Source organism: Eublepharis macularius, chromosome 2, assembly GCF_028583425.1.
Source record: "Eublepharis macularius isolate TG4126 chromosome 2, MPM_Emac_v1.0, whole genome shotgun sequence".
NCBI classification, from domain to species: domain Eukaryota; kingdom Metazoa; phylum Chordata; class Lepidosauria; order Squamata; family Eublepharidae; genus Eublepharis; species Eublepharis macularius.
Window position 1 is genome coordinate 175,471,062 of NC_072791.1, and position 19,400 is coordinate 175,490,461.

The following is a 19,400-nucleotide window of genomic DNA, read 5'->3' on the forward strand; positions in this document are numbered from 1 at the left end:
TGGGGGGTGGGAGGAGGGGTGGGAGAAGGGCCCCTGAGGGTGAGGGGGCATTTTGCATGCAAAATGCCACCCCTGGCAAAGGAAGCCTGCTTCTTCATTTTTTCCCCATAGGAAATAATGAAGAAGATGAGTAGCAGCATGCTAACAATATGCTGCTCCTTCGCTTTCTTATGGGAGGATGGGGGGACCTACTTTGGGGGGCCATAACATGGCCCCCCAAAGTCCAATCTGTCTGAAACTTGGGTGGTTGTTAGAGAAGGGTTAGAGGAAGGTCCCCACCAATTTTGGGCTTATTCGGTGGGAAAATGCCTCCCCCAGACGTCCGGGAAGACGGAGGCATTTTCCCATTGAAAAGCCGAAAGAAAGCCGAAAGAATCCCGAAATGTTTCGGCTTTTTTCTTTCGGCTACCCGAAACGTTTCGGCATTCCCTGAAACGTTTCGGCATTCCCCGAAAGAAGCCGAAACACTTTTGTTTCAACATTCTTTCGGCATTCTGAATGCCGAAACGCACATCCCTAGTGAAGGGTCTTATGTACATGGTGTATGGTCCGAGTCAGAACGCAAGGAGCATATTAATCTTCTTGAGTTAAGGGCAGTTTTATATGCGCTGATCTCCTTTTCAGATGCCGTGCAGAACAAGTCCGTCCAGATCCTGACGGACAACACGACGATGATGTTCTATATAAACAAACAGGGTAGCATGACGTCTGTTGCCCTATGCACCAAAGCGCTGAAACTTTGGAAGTGGGCCATAGATCATGCTGTGTGGCTTCAAGCAGTGCATATCCCGGGGGTAGAGAATTCCATGGCAGATCATCTGAGCAGACTCACAGGGACAATCACGAATGGTCCCTCCAGGACAAGTATCTCACTCCGATTTTCTCCAGGTGGGGGTTTCCAGATTTAGACCTCTTTGCGACAGAAGAGAATCGCAAGGCTCGACTTTATTGCTCCAGAGGAGGAGTAGGCCTAGAATCACATGGGGACTAGACTGGTCGGGTCCCCTGTGTTACGCTTCCCCCCCCCCCCCGTTCCCGCTCCTGCCCAGAGTCCTCAGCAAACTCCAGAGGGACAAGACATCTGTTATCCTGGTGGCCTTGTTCTGGCCGAGGCAACCTTGGTTCCACACCCTCTTGCATCTGCAGAGTCAATCAATCAGTCTCCCGGTGGTCCCAGACCTCCTGTCCTGCAAAGGGGTTCTTCACCACGACATCGGGAGACTTGGACTGACAGCTTGGCTGATCAGGCAGGGCTTGCCTTCTCAGCTGTGACTCACATGTTACTTAATGCTAGACATCTGTCTACTTGACAGTCCTACGCTTTTAAGTGGGACAAATTTTCTGCATGGTGTTGGCAGAAGGATTTGGACCCTTTTCTTTCCTCCCTTTCTGACATATTGTAATTTTTGTGGGAGGTCAAGCAGTAGGGGTTAGCTAACAGTTCGGTTAAGGTTTATCTGGCAGCTATTTCTGCCTTTCACCCGCCTGTTGACAGAAAGTCTGTTTTTCCCCATTATTCCGCAAAGTTATTTTTGAAAGGGTTGAATAACCTATTTCCCCCAGTACGGGCTCTGGTCCCTCAGTGGTCCTTGCCATTGGTTCTAACTCGTTTAATGTTTAGACCATTTGAGCCTTTGGCGACTTGTCCCTTGCATTATTTGTCCATGAAAGTGGCTTTCCTGGTTGCTGTTACCTCGGCTAGGAGGGTGGGGGAGTTAGCGGTGTTGTCCTGTGAGCCCCCTTATTTGAAACTTCATCCTGAGAAGGTTGTTCTTAGAACCAAGGTTGATTTTTTGCCAAAGGTCGTATCTAGGTTTCACCTATCACAGGAACTGGCTTTACCGGTTTTCTTTCCTGCTCAGGCCTCGGAAGCAGAGAAAGCTCTCCATTCCCTGGATGTCCATAGGGCCATCCTTTTTTATTTAGATAGGGTAAAGTCCTTTAGGCTTGACTCCAATTTGTTCGTTTGTTTTACGGGACATAAGAAGGGTAGGAAGGTGATGCCTCAGACTATTTCAAGATGGGTAGTCCAGACTATAATGACATGTTATACTACTGCTAACCTACCTTGTCCTTTGGAGGTGCATGCCCATTCCACTGGTCCAAGGTGTAATCAGCGGCTCTCCTCAAGGGTGTTCCTCTTCACGACATCTGCAGAGCGGCAATGTGGGCCTCGGCGGATACTTTTGTGAAACACTATGCGCTGGACATCCTAGATAGAAAGGAGACAGCAGTGGGCACAGTAGTTCTACATTCAATTTTTATGTGATGCATCTGCAAACCCTCCACCCAGGTATTAAGCTTTGTAATCTTCCCATGTGGGACGGCACAGGAAGACCGTAGATGAAAAACAGTGTTTCACTTACCGTAACTGTTGTTCATCTAGGTCTTCCGTGCAGGCACACATGCCCTCCCTCCTTCCCCGCTGACTCTCTTGGTATTTACCTTGCTGTAGGGCGGCGAAAGAGGACTGAGGGTATATGAGGGGTGCTCCACAGCTGCGCATGTGCAGTGAGAGGCGAGAGCGCCCCCTAGAGGTTTTGAGGTATAAAAATCTCCAGACTCGGCAGGCCTGCGCGTGCGCAGTCCCATGTGTGCCTGCACGGAAGACCTAGATGAACAACAGTTATGGTAAGTGAAACACTGTTTTTCTTCCTTGATCAGTTATACCTTATACCTATCAGTGTGACCAGAATCAGGACATTCTTGTGGAGTGTCACAATATTATCATATCTAGTACTCTGGTTTTTAGGTGTAGTATTTCCCATGATCTAGATCAAATCAAGTGTGTTCTAGATGAAATCAAGCCTGAATTCTTCCTTAAAACTAAAATGACAAGACAGGATATTGTGCTTTGGTCATATTATGAGAAGCCAGGACTCACTTGGTAAAGGCAGTAATGCTAGGAAAAGTTGAACGCAGTAGGAAAAGAGGAAGACCCAACATGAGATGGTTTGACTCAATAAAGAAAGACATGACCTTCAGTTTGCAAGACCCAGTCAAGGCTGTCAATGATAGGACATTTTGGAGGCAATTAATTCAGAGAGTCGCCATAAGTTGGAAGCACTTGGATGGCAAAAAGTGCATACAGTTCCACTATTATATAGTCACTGTAGCCCCAGAACCCTCGCTCCATGGGAAGTCTGTTTTGATCCCCCATTTTGTTTATATCATGGACTAGAAAATGGAGTCTATGTCCTTTTAAAGATAACAGCAGTGGCAGTGAGCCATGTGAAAGGCAAGGTGGTGAGTCATTAAGCAGCAATGGAATGCAGATCCACTCCTCCCTAAAGCCCACTTCAGGCTGATTAAACCAGAGGGCCATTCTTTCCGAGGACTTTAGAGCCTCCTCCCTGAATAATTTGGTCTTATAAACAACCCAAATCTCCAAGACAATGAGCAATGAATTGACCCCAGCTAGTTCCTCCCCTTATCTTAGTGACTTCATAGGAAGATTTCTTGTTATTCACTCATCTGTAGGTGTTTCTCCAGACCTCCTCTAGGAAGCATTTTTAACTTTTATGCAAACCAAGAAAACTACCTTTTCCTATAAGCTTCCAATTTATTTTAAACTTGGGTGATTCTCCAGAATCAGGTTTACTGATAGACTTAATGCAGAACAGCAGGAGGGTCAGCCTTATCACAGACTAGGGTTGCCAGGCCCCCTCAACCTCCCAGCAAGGGATTTGGGCTTGGCACTTAGCTGTTTTGGTGGAGGTGGGGCACACACATGTGCTCCCACAAGTATGATGATGTCACTTCCAGGAAGTGATGTCATCACGCAGCCCATGGGTGTGCGCCCACACGCCACAGGGGCACAAAACGTGCCTGTTTCGGCCCAGATCGGGCTCATTTCAGGCCTGTTTTGGCATGGATCAGGCCCGTTTCAAGCCGCTGTGGAGCATGGGAATGCTCCTGCGCTCTGCCGTGGCCTGAAACAGGCTTGATCCAGGCAAAAATGGGCACATTTTGGGCCACTGGAGTGCAGGAGTGCTCCCGCATTCCGCAGCGGCTCAAAACAGGCGTGATTTGTGCCAAAACGGGCCCGAAACGAGCCCGATCTGGGCTAAAACAGGCGCATTTGGGGCCCCTGTCGAGGGCAGGAGTGCTCCTGCGCTCTGCAGTGGCCCCGATCCAGGCCAAAATGGGCCCGATCCGGGTGGCAGCAGCGCATGGGAGCATGCACGGAAGGCGTGCTCCTCCCCACTGGCCAGGTAATCAGGGGCAGGGTGTGGGGTGTGAGGGCAGCGGGGGTCTGGTATCCCTATCACAGACCCACCACCATCTCAGATACAGCCATCCGTCACTTTCAGTCTTTTGTTCACTTATCATTGCCCCACCTTATGACCAGCACATTCCAGTTCATGAATATTTGTACTATTAGTATAGGCCTAAAATCCCCAATATTTAGCAGCAGATTTTCCTGATTGTCCTGCTACTGCCCCTGTGTGAACTGGCACAGGCTCCTTTGGAGATGCAACTGGTGTCTTTCTCTAAACTCCTTTCTTCTGCTCTCTGCATCACGACTCTACAGGATTTCTACCCTTTGCCCGACAGGTCATATGCTTTCATTTGCCCCCTCTTTTTGTTTATTGTTTCGGTGTTTAGGTTTACTCTGTATGTGTGTGTGTCTGTGTGTGTTTTTGCAGGTGTGTTTTGATTCTTGTGTGCCTCTCACCATTCCCCGGTTCTGTCAGTTTCTCAATAAAGATTTAAAGTTTATTCTGTCATCTTCCTGCTTGTTTCTGTGAACTTCCATACTCTGATATGAGGCTGTGCCCAGATCTGAGACCCTGGTATGCATAGGCAGGATTCTTATGATTTGCCCAGCTACATGTGCCTTTAGTACTCAAAACACTGAAAAGGGGGACACTCAGTTGGGGAGCAGAGTCATGATCGTAGACTTTGAATAATAGCCACCATTATTTTATTTCTATCATTTGGATTTTGCCGTGTTATATATATATATATACTGGGAACTCTTGTTCAGTTTTATCTATTGATGACAACTAAATTCCAAGTTGCATTTTTCAGCTTCACTCCAAGTGCTGTTCTGAATCAGGCACAGACCCTTTAAAGTTCGACTCTAATTTGTGATGGGTTCTCTGTAACACAAGTGTTTCCTGTTATAATATTTCCTTCTCTTTTCTCAACAAAGTCACCATATGATGGCAGTCTGAGCATTTGGAACACTACAGAATGACCTACGTGATGAGTTCAGGAAGGATCCCACTCTTCTGGCGTACCACAAACTGTGCAGAACTGAATTATTCAGGAGGGGTTTTTGCACAGCTAATAGGACTATACTGTAATGAAAAGTTTCAGAAAGATGCTTGGTAAAGGGTTAGGGACTGTGAAGTATACTACAGTGTGTAGCTTGTACTGTCTGTTGCTGTGTGATCCTACTATACAATTTCTGCATCAATATAAAATATTAATGCTTAAGCTTTGTTTCACTTGTATGTCAGATTTCTGCTTGGTTTCAGTTTCTGCAGTCCAAATTCTATTGCACTGTTTGTTGGATGTCCCAGCCTGCTGACTATGTTGACTTTCACTGTGCAATCTGTATCGAGTCTCAGTGAGAAAGGCTGACTATAAATAATGTCAATAAATAAAAATGTGTGGCAGATCCTTAGTTTGGATATAAGATTATTCGCAATGTCAGGAATAATGGGAAATGTATTCCTGTGGGACTTGATCTTTCTACTAGGTATGTCAGGAACAATGGGAACTATAGCTTTGCTAGCATGTTCAGGTTTTCAGGTCCTGTTGTGGTCCTGATAACATTACTTGGAATGGGCTAAGCATAAAACTATTTAGTTTCAAGCATCCCAAGTTTTTGTAGATGAAATAGTTTTCTCCCAACTCACTGTGAATTGGTTTGGTGGAACTAGTTTAAATATATTTCAAAATAAATGAAGTCCAAAAGAAATCTTAAATACAATAAATACAATAAATAGCGATCTTAAAATATTCTGTAGAAACACTGGCAAAGGAATCCTTTTCATTCAAAAAATACTTATATGAAGCATTTTAAACTTGAATCATTCGCAGTTAGTAGTGTATATTTAAGCAGGAAGCAGCAAAAAATATTGCATTTTCTGAAGAGACCAAACTAATTTCCATCTCCTTTCTTATATTGCATATCATAGAATAATAAATGTCCTTAAAAGATGAATTGTTATTCTTCTCTTTTTTGCTGTAATCTTTCAGTAATGGAAGAGCAGTACTTCATAAGTAAATCGTTCAACACAATTTCAGGAAAAATGAATGCATTCTGACTATTATTGTCAATGATATGGGTGAATCTATTATTTCAATCATTTGTTTTACATCCAGTGAAGTTATTGAGCTTCAATCTGGAATATTTTTAATATATCAAAATAGAAATGTCAAGTATTAATATTTAATGTATCACCATTTTGCTTCTACATACAAGTTTCCTAATGCTTTACAATCTAGCTCTCTACTAGTATTATTTTATAGTCTGTCTCATTCTCCAGCATAGTCAGGTGACCACTGTGAATGCAGTTTTTATGTCCTGAAATTCTGTGATCTATCTAAAAAGTTAATCTAGCTTTTGAATTAATAGTTGCCAAAGTTCTGCTTTATGGGGCTTCCCCAAAGGGTTAAGGAACGGCTGGGAGGTTCCAGTTCTCACTTTGAATGCCCCTGGCATTGGACACTTCCACACATGTACATGCCACCTGGCAATGCAAACTATTATGGAATCTACATTTCCCATGATGACTATGTTCTTCTGTCACCTTCTGTCACTTCCCAGTTATATACCAGGGATCATTGCCTGAGGACTAGGCATGTACAACCCAGACCAGGGATTTGGAGAAAAAGATGGATTTTTGCCAATCCAGCTAAATCTGGCTTTCCTGAATCAAAACAGAATCTAGGATCCAATCCAGGGACCTAGATCCAGATCTCCCCCAGATAAATCCAGGTAAATCTCAGAAATGTGGGTTCAGCCTCTGGCTGGCTTCTTCCTGGGCTTCTCTGACTTTTTTTCCAAGAGGGGAGGGAGAGGATGGAGGAGTGAGGCAGAGGCAGGAGGGAGAGGGAGTGAGGCAGGGAGGGGGGAGTGAGTGGCCAGTCTGTGCAGCAGCTCTCTTTGTCTACCTGACTTCTGTGAGTGACACTGGTTCAGTTGAATTAAGTTACAATAGTGTCCCTTGCTTTGGTTTGGGTGATATTCTCTGTTTTGGCATGATTCTCTGGTTTGCTGTTTGTCCCCTTGCTTCAGTTTGGTTCTGTTGGGCTTCTTCTTGCATTTGAGAGTGGGCCTTTGGCCATTGGCAGCCTTGCCTCTGTGTGTTTCTGCTTGAGAGCCTGCTTGGAAATATTTCCCCCATAGGGAATAATGGAAAATGTCTGGGGTCACCTTCTTCAGGGGCCTATAAAATTGGCCCCTGGAGTCCAATTTACCTGAAACATGGGTGGCTTTTGGAAGACAACCAGGAGTAGGTTCTCAGCAAATTTGGTTAAGTTTGCTTAAAAACTACTTTGCCCCCCCTGGATAGCCCCCAGGTAGTTTTTCCCATAGAGAATAATGGCTGAATAAATCCAGAATTCTGTGATCTGTCTTAACCAGATAAGAATATCTTCCCGAAATTTCAGGAAACCCAGATCCAGATTACCTGGAATTTTTTTGGTGCACAACCTTACTGAGGCCCCACCCTTACACTTTTACTAAAGCTCTTACCTACCTCCTGCATTCTGTACTCTGCAACAGCATCTCCTCTTCTGATTTTTTTAAAAAAGCAGACTGTTTATTCTTTTCTATCAGTTGCTGTATGCAAAATGGCAGGCCATGTCATAGTGGTACCTTAGTGTTCATGCAGACTTATTTTCACACTAGCAACAATGCCCATTGTGTGAAAAAACTTGGCAAGCTCTGTCCCAGCGGCAAGTGCACACTTTGCAGTGGCCTGGAAGCCTGTGTGGGAGGGGGCTGAGGGAGAGGCAAGGAGGAGTGCTTAGACCATCAATTCAGTGGGCCCCCTTCTGGTGACAAGCAGGCGCTTCACAGTGGCCTCAAGGCCAGAGTCGTCGACATTGTGCCTGCTCAAGGATAAAAAGTGAGTAATTACGAATATGGCTTGCCTTTCATATAGTAGGATATGTGTTCTGTAAGAGGTGTGTACTCATTTCTTGCCTAGAGATTTAAAGTTATAGAGGTAGCTGAAGACAAACAGCTTTAGCAATTCACACTACATTTTTTAATAGGCCAAAAGTCAATGAGTTTGACTGACAGGCAGGGAAAAATGAGTACCATCTCTGATGAATAAACAGAACAGTTGGAGCATATGGGGTTGACCTGTCTTGGGAGCTTCATAAGTTCTTTGATCCCTGCAGTTTCCATGCTGTGTATTGCCTGGCCCATCCCTTCTGCCTCAAGTAATACAAAAGGACTTCCTAGGAAGCCCTACTTATGGTGCAAATGCTACAGTAAAATGTAGAACCTAAAGCCTCTGTCATGTTGCAGTTGGATCTTTCCAGGCTACAGTTGCTACCCCCCCCCCCTTAATCATGAGCCTTAATCATGAAAACAGGGTATGCAGGGGTGGTGAGTGGGCGGCTGACCTCGATCTAAGCTTCTTTCACATACACTCTGGAGGATCTCTGGTAATGTCACTTCCAGTGTAAAACTGGAAGTTATGAGGTCTCAGCAGGGCCATATCAGCCCCAAACATAGAGTTTTTGCAATGTTGGGGCCAACTTGACCTCATGGAGACCCCAGAACTTCTAGCTTTAATCCAAAAGTGATGTTATTGGGGCCTCTGGAGGGCACGTGCTATTTTGCCACATGATCCAGTGCTCCTGCCCTGCCTCCCCCTCCTTTTTTCCATCCAGCCAGGTGGGCAGGGGCACAGGGCAAAAAGTTGGGACAGGGATCCACCACCCCTAAAAGAGGGCTGGCATCCCTATGTAGGCCTCAAGGAAACTAGGAGCCTTAGAGTAAATTTTCTAGTACGCCTGACTGCAAATTCCCCTGCAGGCCTACATTTCCCAAGATCTTTCCCAACTTTATGATTGGACTAAAGAAAAATGAAGCCAAAAGAAATGCCAGTCATCGCTGAAGAGGCTGTAGAAATGGTTACTCACAAGTGTGTCCCCCCCCTTGTCTGCCCATCTTGTTAAATAAAGTGGTTTGTTTTACTCTGCCTGGGTTCTCACTAGGGGTGTGCAGGGATGGAAAGATTCAGTTTTTCCACTTCGGAATTTCCAAAGCGGGAAAAAGAATCAGAAATAAGCAATTTCTGAAGTGGCAAGCCACTTCGGAAACAACTTATTGCCCTGCTTTGGTATGCTCTGTGAAGATTCGGAGCACACCAAAACTTTCCTGCCGTGTGGCGGGAAAAGGGCCCTTTAAACTCCAGCTGGCTGGCAGAGGATCCTCCTTCACCAGTAAGTGGGAGCCAGCTGCGGTTTGAAAGTGCCCTGAAGCTTCCCGAAGCTACCTGAATCGCTTTGGGAAGTTTTCATTTGGCATTTCCGAATCGAGGCCAGTATGCTGGGCCCGATTCAGAAATCCTGAATCTTTACAAATCAGGCCCGATTCAGGTATTTATCCTGAATTGGAAACCCGAATTGCACACCTCTGGTTCTCCCATCTGAGGCTTGACAGGTCATCTGTCAATGTCCTCATCAGCAGAGGGTACTGCTTGAAAGGTGAAGGAAGGTGCGGGTAATTGAGACTCTCCTTAGTTGAACTCCCAGACCAGAGTGGTGGCAGCCAGTCAGGCCTTTGCTTTCTCCAAGGCTGAAGGGGGATAGAAGAAAATGAGTGTGTTTGTGGGGCTAGAGCGGAAGGGATGCCCATGCCAGACAAGGCCCCACAAGACCCCCAGACTCGTGACAGCCCAGTTTAACATTTGTAAGATATGTTTAACATTTTTTATGTTGCCCATGCTGTGATTTTGCTATAATGTATTTACTTATGGTTTCTTCATCGTTCTATGAAATTGTATCACCAAATTGGATTTTTCAGTGTTTTCTTTATGTGCACAGTCCCCCTTATTCAGCTAAAGTGATCTGTTCTCGTATGTGGATGTCAGTCTTCTGCTTTTAAAATGATGTTGAGCAGGAGTGGTGGGGGGTACATGATGTAATCAGTATTTGTACATGAATTGCCCAACACAGTGATACTCCCATAGAGGCTCTGGAGCCAAATGGGCCTTTTTGACATGCCACCTTTGCCTCTTCTGAGCGCTGTCCCTCAACCTTTCACGTGCTCCATGTTCTTGGCGCAGACTAGGCTTTTGCAACAGGAAGCCCGAGCACTGTTTACTTCCCTTCCTGCCTTCTTGGTCTATCCTTGGCATGATGCAGAGTTGCCTTTGGTCACCTTGCTCTTGTCTAAATTGCAGGCCTTGTGCTGGAGAGGAAGCAGGAAGGCTCAAGGGGGCTCAGGATTCCCATTGAGGGAGCCTGCTCCAAGCCAGCCAGAAACACTGACCTGGAGTTGCCTTTTAGAACACTCATGGCCTGATGCAAGCAGGCTGCTGCTGTGAGAAGCCTGAGCATGAAGTAGAGTTAGCTCTTGCAGTTGCAGTCCAGATTTGAGGAAGCAGGCTGGGCAGAGGTGCTTTGCTCATCCTTCCTCTGCAGAGCCCGCTGAGCACATAGCTGGCCAGTAGTGCTGTGCCGTCAGATTTCTTCTAAACCCCCACACATTTGCAAGATGCGTAGCTTAGTTTTCAATGCAATGCATATTTACCTGAGAGTAAGTCTCATTGATTGAGGTGGGACTTCTTGTTAGTGTCTTTCTGGGAGTTTGGGGGTGGGGGTGGGCAGGAATTGAATTTGGTGGCTTCTCAAGCCATCCAGCCCTGTCCTGGGTGATGAAGAGGGATGGGGAAGTTAGAAATTGGGATAATGTCCTTATTCATATGGGTCCGAGTGAAACTTACAGTTTTATTTTTGAAACACAGCATAACTTGTCCGTGATGATTATTTCAAAGTTGTGGAGATGTAGGGCTTCTATGTATGAGGTTGGGATCAAGCTATGCAGAAGAATAAGGTGGTTGGAATGGGGCACGCCACTGTTGAAAGCAAAACCAAATCCTAGCAAGTAGAAAACTTAGCAGGGAGAGAACCATGCCACATTCTGCAAATCTGTGGTTCAGCTTGAAAGGAGTTTTTAACATAGGGAAATTTATTGCTTAATATGCAGCCTAATAAAGTTTTCTGGAGAACCTGAAAGCTTGCTCACCATTTTGTGTTGAAAATCTGATTTGCAAGTACTTCCCATCACTCCAAATATACAAGAGCTAGCTAATATTCAGGACTGTATGTGTGGGAGAGCTGATTCTACATTCACAAAGGTACTCTGGTAATTAAAATATTTTTAGTTATAGATTTAATAGTTATAGATTATACTATGGTATGTGTGTTTGGTGGGGTGGCACCCTTGGTATCCAGTAGTCAAGTTTCTCTTTTGTTGGATGGTACTTGTGAATAGCTTATTTGATGGTAATTGCAAATGTGGCTCTGTGTGAGGTGTAGAATGAGTACCACTTGCCTAACCACTCACTTCAGACAGTACCAAAAGCCTGTCGGAGGAATAATACTAAAATGGCGATCAACTGCATCCAAGCTGAATTGAGTCCTTTGTCTTTTATTAGAAAAAAATATAGTGTGATTTAAGGATATCTTTTTTCTTCCTTTCAGTTTCTCACTGTTGGGAAGATTCTAGTAATTTCTGGTTTTATGATTTTAAGAATATAATTCTGAGCTTCTATGGTAGTCGTACTTATGATTGCAAGTTGTACTCTACTGCTAAATAACTGTAATGATAGGTCTACTTGCAATGTATTTTTAGTGAAACATTATATTAGTAAATACGTTCACAGATTGTTGCTGAATTCTGGAAAGTTTCTAATATGCAAAGATGTTTAACAATGAAGTTCTTGATCAATTTTAATTAGATTCAATTTAGAACAAAATGCTCTTTCTTTTTCTTTCATCTTCCAAGCCTGTTTTCTATACTGTGAGGCTTGTGTGATTCTCTTAGTATAAACTGGTTTGCAAAGTAGATTAGAAAAGAAAGATACTATCTTTTCTTTGAATTTGCTGGGAATAAACACAAATGCTGCTCTTTGATAAGGATTCCAATATATGAACGTTACTATATCAATGCGTATTTTTGATATTTCACAATTCCAGATGGAATTTTCCCCTTTTATGTAAATATATACCATAATTCCAAAAAAACACATATCTAGCTCTGCATGTGTAATAGCTGTCCTTGCTTTTGTTTCTTAATTGGCAGCCTACTGTGCCATATGAGTAAAATACCATTGAAACAGGGAGATTTCAAAAGCAGTTTGTGGTACAGATTCTTTTAGGGGAGTGGAGAATGTCTATCTTTCATGTCTGTCAAAACCCTCAACATCTACTTGAGCACACCCAACCAATTCCATGGTGGTCATGGAAAGTGCTGTCAAGTCATAGCTGACTTACGTACTGGGGTTTTCCTGGGCCATAACACTGCTGGGGTTTTCAAGTCAGGAAACGAATAGAGGTGGTTTGCCATTGCCTGTCTCTGCAACCTTGGTCTTCTTTGGAGGTCTCCCATCCAAACCTGCTTAGCTTCTGACATCTGATGAGATCGGGCTATCCAAGTCATAGTAACTAATCCCATAGATAAATAACTCTTTTGTTACTATATTTCTTTATTGTGTGGGAGGGGAATGCTTAACTCTTTCCTTACCTACCATTCTTCATTCCAGATTGTGCCCCTCCAGTTTCTGCCCTCCCAATGGGATTGAAAATGTGTCTTTTTATGATAATTCACAAAATAAATATAATCTCACATTTCAAAGACAGAGCAATGCCTCTAACCCTAAAAAATAACACAGTCCAAAACCAGGAATAAACGGCAGACACAGCTAATAGCATACAGTCCTGATAAGTGTTACATCCTTCTAAACCCATTGACTGAATTGGGCTTTAAACTGTATAACTCTACTTAGGATTGCACTGTAAAACATACATAATTAACCAACCTTCTGGCAACCAATTACAACTAATTAAAATCAAACCCACAACTCCCACTTAAAATCAAATTAAAACCACGAACCAAAAGAGGGACTCAATTTTTTAAAAGAGGCATTCAAGGTTTTGTTATACCTGTGTGTAACATTTCATAGATTTTAAGGTAGACTTTATCTACCTATGCCTCCTTTGACTCCTTGGCCCAAAGTCCCACAGCCCTCCCAATCTCTGTTGCATGTCTTGTCACAGACTCTCTTGCCTGATGTGAGGTGCTGCTTCAGTTCCACTTGTTTCCTTGGTTCTTTTTTCAGCTTCTTACTTCTACCATTCATTACTGCTTTTTGTCTAATTTGCTTTCTGAACCTCACTATGTGCTCCAGCCAGCCACCTGCACACTTCAGCCTCCCCTCTCCCAGTAATTATACAGCCCCTTTCTGACATTAACTCTGGTTTCTTCAGATCCTGCCTCCTTTCCTTTTTCATCAACTTTTCTTCTCAAACCCTTCCAGACTTTTCTTTCTTAATTAATTGCTTATGCTGTACCTTTCTGCCACTCACTTTGTCTTTCAACTTGCTACTCCATAGTTTCATGACCTCTGGAACCCCTAGCCAGTCCTTAGCCTGCCACACAAATTTCCTCTTGTCCCATTGACCTCTGCAAGATTTTAGTAGTGTCAGTCTGATGACTTCTTCCCACACAGAAATTGGACTTCAGAACTTTTGCTAACTTTGTTCCTTAAGCAATTGGAATGTTGGTAAATTTTTTTGACATTATATCAGCTTAGGGCCAAACCAGACATGTGCTGGGAGTTCTAGTACATTTAAGTTTACCCCAGTGAGGCAAAGAATGGCACCCTGGGACTGTTCAAGTCAGAAGAATCAGGAGAATGAGAGGGGAGGTTTACTCCCATGAGCAGCAGTCTTGATAGCTGAATACTGAGTTTTAAACGTCTTTGTGAGCTCCAGATACAAAAGTCCCAGTGGACATCTGGTGTGGCCTTCAGCCAATCCATATCATAAACTTCACCATCACAAATATATATCCTTGTGTCCTGCTTAGTGGGAAGAGGCAAGCTCCCCCTGTGTTGGGCAATCACACTACTCCTTGCTGGAATAAATGAGAAGAATCTGTTTCAAATGACAAGAGGAACCAAAAAAAGAAAACCCCAGCAAGATCGTTGTGCTTTGTTCCCTTCAGTTCAGTGTAATGCCTGAATCTGTTCTCTGCTATCTCTTCAAAGAGCAGCAACTGAGAGTTTCTCTATATAAGACATCTTAACACAGGGACACTCAAGTGTAGAGAGATGCAATGTTAGATGGGAATCGTAGTTTAAAAAGACAAAGCTGGTGGAGCTCGCTCCTCCGAAGGTTTGTTCATTTAATCTTTGCCTCCTTGAAGGCTCTGCCAATTTCACATCCCCTTCTGCAAGGCAAAGATGAAATTAACAAACCCTCTGAGGAGAGATCTCCTCTAGCTCTGACTCTTTGAACTACCATCCTGTAGAGAGCTGAAATTGACAGAATCTTTGGCACTCTCTTTTTAAACTATGCTTCCCAGCTAACACTGCATCTCCCTGCACTTGAGCATCCTGTTGTAAGATGTCTTGTGTAGAGAGACTCTGAGAAGTGATGGTTTAAGCTACAGTTTGGTTAAATGTTAGGGGGAAACCATTCTTACTAAGAAATGTTCTGCATTGGCTTGGAGGAGTTGTGGAAGCCTCCTTTTAAAAGAATGTTGGCCTGGCATCTGTCAAGCTGCCCTTAACTGTTAGCAGTACACAGGGAGTTGTGTTTGTTGGTTCTATTCCAGTCCTACAGTTTGTTATTATTCTGCAGCTATTTTAGTGCTATAAAGGGATTTCATCCTTGTAATTGGCCATATTGCTGTACATATTGGTTTGCATGAGCTGAAAACAGAAGTATGGTGCCCTGATCTGGACAACCTTTGAGCGCAATCCATAGAGCATTGCTCCTACTTAAGACCCAGTGCTGTTCTTGGCCACTCACTTGGCAGCACTACAGCTGTTTCCAGGTTACAAACAGAAAATGACAGACTGTCCTCTTGAGGTCAGGATGAGGGAGATACTACCCATTTCCTCCTTTAACTTGCTTCTGCCAAGTTCAGTATAGTGTGATAAAAGTGCATGATTGTATATGTACTACTAATTGGATTAGTAAGTCTTGACTTCAGTGCCCTTATCACCATCTTCTCTGATGAGCTAGACTGGTCTACATGCTCAGCATACCAGGAATTTACTATTTCAGGCTGCACAGGGAAAGAAGAATTGGATGTTTGAATGCATTTGTATGTGACAAACTCCATGCCAAATGAAAACATTCATGCCCAGGTGGCACTGTATCATGGAATTTTCTAATCAGGGTTCTCCCTGACATTCTAGTAAGGTGCCTGCAGATGGCTTTTAGAGAAAGAGAGAATTTAAATATGCACTAATGTCAGCTGCTTTCCAAATCAGTGGAGTACTACTGTGTGCTTGTTCTGAATTTGTAAATAGATTAGTTGTTTCCTACTTAGAAGAGATGGGCTGTAGGGGGGACTGACTCTGCATTCAACTCCACCAGTTTTGCTCAAAAAGTGCTAAAAAGGTGGAATGGTTTGGAAGTTCAGTATAATGTCATATTTGCCATCTGCTCATTGGGGAAAATCTGACAACCTATTTATTTGCCTCAGTTGAATAGACTGTGGCTTGGATCCTAATCCTTTTTTCTGTTTCTGAGGTGCCATCCTTTATTACGGATGTGGTGTTCTATTGCAGAGTGCTTTCTTCTAGCACGAGGCACTTTCTGCTTCTTTGAAGACATTGGCTCCAAAGAAACGGGACAGTGTTCCTGATGTGGAACCCTGACCTGGATAGCCCAGGTGAGCCTGATCTCATCTGCTCTCAGAAGCTAAGCTGGGTCAGCCTTGGTTAGTAATTGGATGGGAGACCTCCAACGAAGACCAGGGTTGCAGAGGTATGCAATGGCAAACTACCTCTGTTACTCTCTTGCCATGAAAACCCTGCCAACTAAAGATCTTGCTGTCAGGCAAGATAAGAAAATGCACATGTGATCTAGCGATAGGTATCCACAGAGTCATAAATTATTTATAAAATACTTGACATATGGTTTGTGGGCTGTTAAGTTACAGGGAAAGGAAAAGAAAGAAAAACCGCCAGTGGTTGCCATAAGTCAGCTGTGACTTGAGGGCATGCTCCACCACCTGATATAGAAGCAAGGCTTGGGATCCAAACCAGTCTATCCACCATAGAAAGGCCACCTCTGCACTCTTCCCAAAATGCATTCACTGCATTAATCTCCTCACCCTACCCCACTGCTGTGAACTGCTATCAATTGTTTAAAGAATTATCATCATGCTTAGCTGTTTAAGACAGATGTGAGCTTTTATGCTGTGGCTCCAGTACAAATTGACTCCACCCCAGCTGATATTTAACAATAAGAAATTGTATTCTCCTTCACCGTCTCATGTTGTAAGCGGTCGGCCAGGCCTCTGCCACTTTAATAGCCATTTTAATATGGCTACTTGTGATATTAAAGATGCTCAGGTCTCTGGAGTTAAAATGGCTGCTGTATTGCCACTAGAGAGCCTTTATCAATTTCTGAGTCCTGTGCAGGAGAACACGGCATGCATGGAATGCCACTCAGGAATGCGGAGTGATTAAGAGGCAATTGGATTTGCAGTCCCGCCAGCCCCATAGGTGTCCAGTGCAACAAAGGTCTTGCAGAGTCATCCCCACTTAAGACATTCCTTTCCCTTCTTCCGTGATGAGATCTCCTGTCCTTGATTGAGGAGCTAATCAAATGATATTCATAAATATATACAGTTGTTCCTGGGAAAGTACAGTCCCCACCTAAAATCCATGAACTCAGTTCTGGTGGAATGAACTAACTATCCCTTTTGTACAGCGCTAGAACATGTTTTGCATTTGCTTTCACACAGCCCGGCAGCTACCAATCAAGGTACTCAAACCTTTTGTCAAACCCAGGAATTGACCATTGGAGTCTTTGTTCTAATGGCTAGGTGGGCTCTTCCACCTCAGGGCACATTTTACCTTTAAAGGTAGAGCCCTGGCCTCATTCAAATTGTACATGCTTCCGGATCCATAAGTGCTGTTCCCTTGAGGTTTGCCCAAGCCTCTTGCTCTCCTAGCCAAGGATGTTGGTGTTCGATGCTACTCTCTTCTCCCACGGACTGGACCCACTCTTCAGGATAGGTAGATATATTTGCTCCCCCCACCTCTATTTCCAATTTCTGACTAAGCTTCCTAGGACTCTGTGAGTATGTGTGATTATTTTTACCCTGTAATTCTGAGTGTATGTGCATGTCATTTTGTTCTTAATAAAAGTTATTGTTGGATCTTAAGAACCAGCCTCGTTTGATATCTTGGGAAGGGACCTGGTAGAAATTGGTGACAGATCCCTGTGGTTACCAGTCTTTTGCATAGCCATTCTCCTTGCTAGCTAATGGCCCCACAAATCATTTTATTGCAAGGAGACCAGTTCCGGTAACAATGTAGCTGCAGTTGTTGTATCTGCTAAAAATACAAGAAAAGAGGCACATTTGATTTAACATGCTTTTAGTTATTCTGATGGTTAGTTAGATATTTTATACTAATTTTATTATATTTATCATTCCTATTTACAAAATGTTCTTAATCAATTTTAAGTTATGTTTGCATTTAAACTACTACTTTATATATCTCTTTTAAATTCATTCTAGACTTCAAAACATTTCTGTGTAAGTTGATATTAAATTTTCATGTTCCTTGAGGCCTTTTTAAGCTTTTAAGTGCACTTTAGAATATATTTGCCATTTGGGTGCTTATAATTGAGAATTCCAAGAAGTATATATGATAATGAGAAAAAATATTATTAATAGGTGAAAGCATTTAAATATAATGGTCTTTTTTGTATCCTGAAGTACTCAAAGCAATCCCTTTCTGGTCATGTTAAGATAATTATAACTTGTATGCAAGCATTTTCAGTTTTTCACCTTTGAACCTCTCCAGCACTAACAGTGGCTGTATCTCCAACATGTCAGACTTTTAGGTAATGTGTTTTTGACCCAAAGGGGGACACATCAGTTATATCATATAGCAGAACAAAACCCAGATTTTTACCATGTCTCCAAACAATGCATCCCAGAATTCTTTGGGAATTGCTATGACAGTTAAACTGCAAGGTAGATGTAGCCTAAGAGTTTAGAACTCTTTTCGCTTAATGTGTGCATTCATTCTCTATCTACCGGGTTGAGTTGTTTATGAAGTTTTCCAAAATTTCCACAGCACTGCTTTTTCTGCCATTGAAGTATAACAAGTCTTATTTTCAGTGTCAACACAATCTTCTTGTTCTTGCATGCCTTCTTTCACTGCATTTTGATAAACTCCTGTGCACCAGTCGTGCTCCTTGTGTCATCTTGCTTTTCCTTAGAGAAGTCTGTTCTGTGTGTGGAAGAGTTAGGTGGGCTAACATTGTGGAATGGCCTGCCAGAATAGGTATGGAGAAACCCTTCACTTCTTGTTTTATTTATTTATTTGCTGCATTTATACTCTGCCTTTCTCCCCAGTGGGGACCCAAAAGAAGCTCACATCATTCTCCTGTCCTTCATTTTATCCTCTCAACAACCCTGTGAGTTAGGTTAGGCTGAGAGTGTATGATTGGTCACCCAGTGAGTTTCCACAGCAGAATGGAGATTTGAACCTGGGTCTGCTAGATTGTAGAATGACATTTTAAGTACTGTGCCATGCTGGCTTTGCAAAAAGCCTCCAAGACTGTCTTGTTTCAGAGAGCTTTTAGTGGAGGGCAATGAAAGTGTGGGATAGGGGTTCCCAGCCTTCAGGTGGTGGATGGAGATCCTCCACATTTACAACTGATCTCCAGACCACAGAGATCCGTTCCTCTGGAGAAAAAGGCTGCCTTGGAAAGTGGACTCTATGGCATTATACCCAGATGAAGTCCCTCCCCTCCCCAAACTTTGCTCTCCTCAGGCTCCACCCCCAAATCTCCAGGAGTTTCCCAACTTAGAGCTGGTAGCCTTAGTGCTGGAAGATGGTTTTTGCTAGGATTCTATTGCTTGTATAAGTTGCCTTCAGTCTTAGGAGAAAGGTGGGATATGAATGTTTTAAATAAAGAATATATTTTTTTAAAATCAGTTTGTCCTAAGGCGTTCTCTTGAAGAGAGTCTCTCTCTCTATATATTCGTGGTTATTCTGCATCTTTTTCCTATTCCTTCAGTCAGTTTTTGATCTGGTCTCACTAAAAGAGCTGCAGAGGCTTTAAGACAACCAAATGTTCACCAAAGATTGATGACTTAGCTACTGTGAGAGATGTACCTTGGGGTACAGCTTGGCAGACTTTACCAGCTGGGGAAA

The 19,400-nt window shown here is 43.3% G+C and overlaps 1 protein-coding gene across 1 annotated transcript in view; it reads left to right on the forward strand.

The window, feature by feature from the left end:
• THSD7B (thrombospondin type 1 domain containing 7B) overlaps window positions 1-19,400 on the forward strand; it is a 578,528-nt gene that overhangs the window by 134,288 nt on the left and 424,840 nt on the right. The gene's annotated exons all lie outside the window — the stretch shown is intronic.